Here is a 7247-nt window from a genome sequence, read left to right on the forward strand (position 1 = left end):
ATAAAGGTAATATTTTTGGCAGCAGAAACTCCATTTCTAAGGATCAGTTCTAAGGAAATAATTTGAAATTTGGAAAACACTGTACACAAAAAGCTCTACTATGACACTATTTATAAACAAAAAAGAGGATACAACCTAAATGCTGTTTAAGTGGGTAAGTCATTTAATGATGCATGAAAATGATCATGCAGAGGGCTTGAACTAACTTTGAAAATGCAGAAAAGATAAATGAAAACTATTAAAATGTAAATTTGAATTAAAATGGCCATCTAAAATGAAAATGAAAAATAAAACATCAAAAACGAGTAATAGAAAAAAGGTGGAAAGAAATATACCAAGGTGTTCATACCGTTTTGTCTTTGGGAAAAAGAATTAGAGGTCATTTTCTCCCCAACTTTTCTAATTTTTTTCAAATATTCTCTTATGCTCATGCTTATATTTTATAATGGAAAATCAAAAAATAAAAATTTTAAATACAAGGAATTTGCTTTTAGAGAAATAGTTTAGAAAAAAATTTTACACTGTAAAAAAAATTGTGAAATACAACAGACAGACAGAAAAATGTATGAAACACACAACTCAAGGCTTTATCACAAGACAAGCACCACCAAGTTCAAGAGCTAATACTGCCAGTGCCCAGAAACCCCAGTTATATCCTCCTCAATCACCATCGCCTTTGTCGTCTTCAAGAGTAATAACTGTCAAGCGTCCATGGTCTCTATTTGCTTCCTTTTCTTCAGAATGTTGCCTCCTAAGTCTGAATCCTTAAACTTGAGGATTTATCTACCTTTCGAACTTTATGGAGATGGAATTGTAGAATATTTCTTTGTATCTCCTTTCTTTTTTTAACACTATAAATGTGAGGTGCCTTTATGTTGTTGCATGTGGCAAAATTCTTTAATTGCTGTATAGTGTTGCATTGTATGAATGCAACATTACGTATCCAGCATTTTCCCATAGATGTTTGAGTTTGGACTGGCTGCCGTGAACATTCTTGTCCACGTTTCTTAGTGCATGTGTGCAGTCGTTTCTTTGAGGCTAAACTTAGGAGTTGAAGTTCGGGGTCATAGGACATGCATATCTTTTTCTTTTTCTTTTCATAATATTCCTTCTTATATGTATCAAAGCTCATAACGCACAATGAGCTCTGGGTTGCAAAAGAATTTATTTTTTGCATCTGCCTAAGAATATGCGTATCTTTAGCTTCAGTAGATTTAATGCTGAACTGTTCCCCACAGTGGTTCTAAGAGTTTACACTCCCGTTAGCAAGAAGCATGTGTGTTAACCCTTTAGAGAGCGGAAGCATATGGCCCATAAAAGGAGACTCCAGGGGATTTGTTTTTAGTCTTTTTCTTCTCAGGGACAGACTGGAGAAAACCTCTTTATCGGATTAGGGATCCCCAAGGCTCACAGTAGATATTGACATTGCGATATACTTGTCAGCTCTGAATCTAAGCTGACCATGAAGTGAATCTCCCAATTCAATTTTAAAAAACCCACCCCACCAGCCACAGAGCTGAAGCGCACTTAGAAGTAACATTTGGGCAAAGAGTTAGGTACTAAGGAATAAAGTTCTGGATGTGAATGGAACACACGAATAAAATATCTTTTAATAATTCTGAGTCTGGGAGCTTCAGGAAGCCATGGATGTGGTAATGGGGCTAAACCAAGAATTTTCAATATTAAACACTTAGAGAAATCAAATATTTACTACAGATAGGACTGGGTGGGATTTCTGAAGCTTCCTGGCTTTGTTTTGACCTGGAATTCTGTAAACTTGTGATAGCTCTGGCTACATCATGCTAATCACAAGCTTTGGTTGGAAGTCATATTTATCTCTGATTAACAGAGTTAGGAAAATTAGCTTTAAATGGACATGTGTATAGTCTCTTAAGCCTTGGAGCCCATGGGGCTTGTGCAGTTGAAGAGACTGGGGAGCACTGAAGTTTTATCATGAGGAACGCGGGTGTGCTTGGCAACCCAGAAATGTACTCACACCTGTCTGTCCAACGTCTCCTTCCTGGCCATTCTTCATTTTTTAAAATGTTTAATATTTAATTTACTTTTAGAGATGGAGTCTTGCTATGTTGCTCAGGTTGCTCTCACTTTTGGCGTCAAGTGACCCTCCCACCTCAGCCTCCCGAGTAGCTGGGATTCCAGGTTCCACCATGTCTGGCCCTCTTTGGCCATTCCCTGCTCTCTAGCACAGACTCTCAGCAATGGACCCCGTGGAGGATGACAAATTTTACCTCTGTTCACAGGCATAGGGGATTAGCAGCATCTGACTAGCCTGTTATACCAAGGCAAAAGAAAAATCAAGGGGATGGCATATGCCATCTCTGTCAGATGCATCTTGGGGGGCAGAATGGATGTCACCATATGATGAAAAGAAAAATCTAGATTAGTTTTCTGCAGCTTCTGTAGCAAATTACCACAAATAAAATAGCACAAATGTATTATGTAGCAAGTTTTTTTGTTTGTTGTTTTGAGATGGTCTAACTCTGTCGCCCAGACTGGAGTGCAGTGGTGCGATCTCAGCTCACCGCAACTTCCGTTTTCTGTGTTCAAGTGATTCTCATGTCTCAGCCTCTAGAGCAGCTGGGACTACAGGCATGCACTACCACACCTGCCTAATTTTTATATTTGGTGGAGACAGGGTTTTGCCATATTGGCTAGGCTGGTCTGAAACTCCTGAACTTAAGTGATCTGCCAGCCTCGGCCTCACAAAATGCTGGGATTACAGGTGTAAGCCTTGCACCCAAGCCTTACTTTATAGTTTTACAGATTAAAAATCTGACATGAAGGCTGGGAGGCAGTGGCTCTGGCCTGTAATTGCAACACTTTGGGAGGTCAAAGCAGAAGGATCACTTAAAGCCACGAGTTTGAGACTAGCTTGGGCAACAAAGTGAGACTCTGTCTCCACAAAAATAAATAAATAAATAAATAAATAAATAAATAAATAAAGGAAAATGTAAAATTATTAATCTTAAAAGTCTGACTTGGCTCTCGATGGACTATAGCCGAGTGTCAGCAGGGATGCCTTTCTATCTGGAGGCTCTGGGGGAGACCCAGGGAGATCTGTTTCTTTGTCTTTCAGTTTCTGGAGGCTGCTCATGTTCCTTGGCTTGTGGCCTCCTCCTCCATCTTCAAAGCCCAGTAACACTACTGCATCCCTTGGACTATCTTTCGCCTACTCATATCTCCATTTTCCTCTCTTTTCATGATTTCTTAGTGCTGCCAGGATCAGCCGAGATAATCTGTTTTAAAGGCAGCTGATTAGTGACCTGAATTCCATCTGCACTCTGTGCCATGTCACCCAGCATAGTCACATATTCCAGAGATTTGGGCGTAGCCATATTTGGAGGCCGTTATTCTCCCTGGCACAGACTCTTGGTAATGGGATGATTAATTGATGTGCTGTGAGCTGCAAAAGAAAGAGAAGGCCAGGGGTGGAAGTGAGGGAGGACAGGTTGAGCCTCCAGGTATAAAAACAGCTTCCCCCACAACCCCACTTCTTCCTGGTGAGGCACAGAACAAAGGAGGGTGAGCAAGCCCTGTAAATGATGCCACCGCACATTGCAGTCCTGGAAGCCACATCCTTGGGTTTCGTGAAAAAGCTCCAACAATTTCCAGACATTTTCAGGCAACAGTGGTTGCTGGACACTGATGTGCAGAGTGCCTCTTCATGGTGGTGTATTGAACCTTCTCCCCTTGCCTCTCAGGAGAGACCTAGTGTGAATGTGGCCTCCAGGAGCGGAGGTCCTAAAAACGCCAGAAGGAAGAATGAAAATGCTAGAAATCAGCTGGGTCCTAGCAGCTAAATTTGGGCCTTCTCTATGCAGGTATCAGGCCTGAGCGCATTACATGCATTGCCTTAATCTTTGCAAATGTAATCACTGTCTATTATTATGCCAATTTAGAGGTGAGGAAAAGAGAGACACCCTTGACCATCACAACCCTGCAGTCATGGTCAAACACGGAGGGCCAGAAAGGAGAGCTGGGCACCTCTGGGTGCTTTGTCAGCCAATGCTTATCTTTCCGAAAGAGGTTGCTTTTCTCTCTCTCTTGCTCCTCTCTTTCCTTAGGCAGAGTCTCACTCTCTCACCCAGGCTGGAGTGCAGGGGTGTGATCTCCGCTCACTGCAATCTCCACCTACCAGGTTAAAGCGATTCTTCTGCCTCAGCCTCCCAAGTAGCTGTTACAGGCACCTGCCTCTATGCCTTGCTAATTTTTGGTATTTTTAGTAGAGACCAGGTTTCGCCATGTTGGCCAGGCTGATCTTGAACTCCTGACCTCAGGTGATCTGCCCGCCCCAGCCTCCCAAAGTGCTGGGATTACAGGCATGAGCCACCACACCTGGTCAGAGGTTGCTTTTCTGTTGCATTTCCTTCACCTTTGCTCAGCAACACTAAGTGCATTTGGCTGTCTGCTCGCCCTCCCTGCCAGCCTGGCAAATGGAAGTGAGACGTCATTACATTCCTAATTGAGCAGATTAAAAATGCCATTTCCCAGGGGCTGATGGCAGAATTGCCCCCAATGCCACCTGGCCTCTTTGAGGCCCCAGTGGTGCTGAAACGGGGCTTGGGGATCAGAGATGGCCAGGGGATTTAGCTGTCCTTTGTCCCCAAACTCTCTTGTTTGGGTGGGGCTGCATCTGTCGTGGGGGGCGGCTGTCCTGTAATGAGGCCTGTGGCTTGGCTGTTTCTGCTCTCTGGCCTTGTTGGCAAGGGACCAGCCTTTTTTGGATGGGTGGGAGCCTCATGCCCTCTTTATGAAGGAGACTGGTCCAATTCTTGAGATGGGCTCTCCAGACCTTCCTTCTGAGTCTTTATTTACAACTGTGGTTCTCACTGATCTCTCCTTCACAACTAAGGTAAGGTGCCTAACTCCTACCCCCAGCACTAATTCAGTTTCTACCATTTCCTGTTTCAAATGATTTCATGTGTGTTGCCTCCCAACTTTCTTTCCCTTTCCTTCCCTCTCTCTCTCCCCTTCCCCTCCATTCCTCCCTCCCTCCCTCCCTTCCTTCCCTCCCTTCTTCCCTCTCTCTCTTTCTCTCTCTCTCTTTCTCTTTTCTTTTCTTCTCTTTTCTTTAGATAGGATCTCCCTCTGTCACCCAGGCTAGAGTGCAGTGGTGTGATCATAGTTCACTGTAGCCTCAAACTCCTGGACTCAAGTGATCCTCCTGCTTCAGCCTCCCAAGTAGCTGGGACCACAGGTGTGTATGGCACCATGCCCTGCTATTTTTTTTTTATTTAATTTTTTGTAGAGACAGCGCTCCCCTGTGTTGCCCAGGCTAGCCTCAAACTCTTGTCAATTAAGTTTCTTGAAGGCAAATACCAGTCTCATTCTCTGGAATCTCTTCCTTCAGTGACATCAGTGCTACAGCCTACCAGGGACACAAATAATTACTGGAAGAAGGGGGTGGGATTGGCTAAATTATAGCAAAATTAAGTTGTTTACGTTGATTTCCAATATATGTAGACCTTTGGTAGAAATAATCAAAGCACCAGAAACTTCCGAGTAATACATATGAATCATAAACATGCTTTATCAAAAATGCTTTTCCATTCTAGATTTTATCCTTTAAAACAAAAATTCATGTCAGAATTATTTTTGTCTGCTGTATCAGTACATCTTTTTTGTCTTGAGAATTTGGTGTTTTCTCCTTTCTAAAATGAGAACTCTTTAAGTAATCCCATTGTCTTTCTGCCAAGGAGCTCAAAGGTAAAATCTAAACCTAGTCAGAGCAATAGTTATAAGTCACATTTTCCATTCTGGCCTCCTCAAATTATTTTCGGTAAGGGATGGAGTGCAAATGACGAAAAGTAAAGCTGATGTTTTGGGAGGTGTTGAAAGCCAGAGGTAAAGAAGCATGATTGGGAGGTGTTTAGAAAGACTGTATCTGCTCCAATTTTGATTTTCTACTCTTGAGGCTCATTTGATTCCTGGCTCCCCTGCCCCAGCCTCAGTTTCTTTTTTGTTGGTGTGTCCTCAGGAACCCTGGCCATTTGGCACCAAAGCATACCTGCCCTGCCCCACGCCTCTACCCTCAAAAGCCCCAAATCAAAGAAATTTCTCACTGTGATCTCTGCTGTCCCTGATGGGCACACACCAGGGACTGAAGTCACAGCCAGGAGGCAGGGCATGGTAGCTCACAGCACTTCAGGAGTTAGAGATCAGGAGTTTGAGACCAGCCTGGCCAGCATGGTGAAACCCCATTTCTACTAAAAATACAAAAATTAGCTGGGCATGGTGGCACATGCCTGTAATCCCAGCTACTTGGGAATCTGAGGTACAGAGAATCACTTGAACCTGGGAGGTGAGGTTGCAGTGTGCCAAGATCACGCCATTGCACTCCAGCCTACGTGACAGAGTGAGACTCTACCTAAAAAAAAAAAAAAAAAAAAAGTCACAGTGAGGTCTGACAGCGAAAGCCCCGAGTCAAACAACATGAGGCCAGCTAGCCTCTTATAACACTGAACCCTTGCAGTCACTGTGTTAAGATGTCAATTTTTCATGTTCATTTTTCCTAATAGTGAGTTTGGAGCTCTGTTGACTCTGCAAAGCTCCTGACAGCCACTGGAAGTTAGAGAGAGAACAACCTTCAGTTTGGTGACTTTGACTCTATAGTGGCTCGCCCTGAGCTTATGACAAGCCGAAATCATTCTGCAGTTCTCTGGGGTCTGCTCACCTGTGTCTCTCCCATCCTGCTCTTGTGAAATGGAGTTTCACTGACACTACCAGCTCTTTCCTGGAGCTGTGGTACATTTCATCGGGTTGGTTTGAGTCTATTGTTCTAGCTGATGATGACTTTTTACCAGCTGTACTGAGGTATAATTAACTCATTATACATTCACCTAGTTGAAGTGTACAATTCAATGACTGTATATTTAGTAGATTCACTATATACTATATCCATCACCGCAATCAAGTTTAGAACATTTTTATTACCCTCAAAAGAATCCCCACACCCTTGGCTGTCACCCCCAATCTCCTCATCCCCCCAGCTCCTGACAATCACTAATCTACTTTCTATCTTTGTAGATTTGCCTTCTCTGGACATTTCATATAATCGGAATCATGCAGTGTGTGGTCCTAGGTGACTGGCTTCTTTCACTTAGCTTCATGTTTTCTGGGCTCATCCACATTGTAGATGTGTCTACCAAATAATATCCCAGTCAGCAAGACCTCCTTTCCCAGCAGTTAAATGTGGCTACGTGACTAAGTAAGTTCTCCCCAAACAT

General features: G+C 43.2%; 1 pseudogene; it reads right to left on the minus strand.

The window, feature by feature from the left end:
- Nucleotides 1–1101: 1101 nt before the first annotated feature.
- On the minus strand, nucleotides 1102–1194 carry LOC119472293 (annotated as a pseudogene).
- Nucleotides 1195–7247: the final 6053 nt, after the last annotated feature.

Source organism: Cebus imitator, unplaced genomic scaffold (genome assembly GCF_001604975.1).
Source record: "Cebus imitator isolate Cc_AM_T3 unplaced genomic scaffold, Cebus_imitator-1.0 Scaffold92, whole genome shotgun sequence".
NCBI classification, from domain to species: domain Eukaryota; kingdom Metazoa; phylum Chordata; class Mammalia; order Primates; family Cebidae; genus Cebus; species Cebus imitator.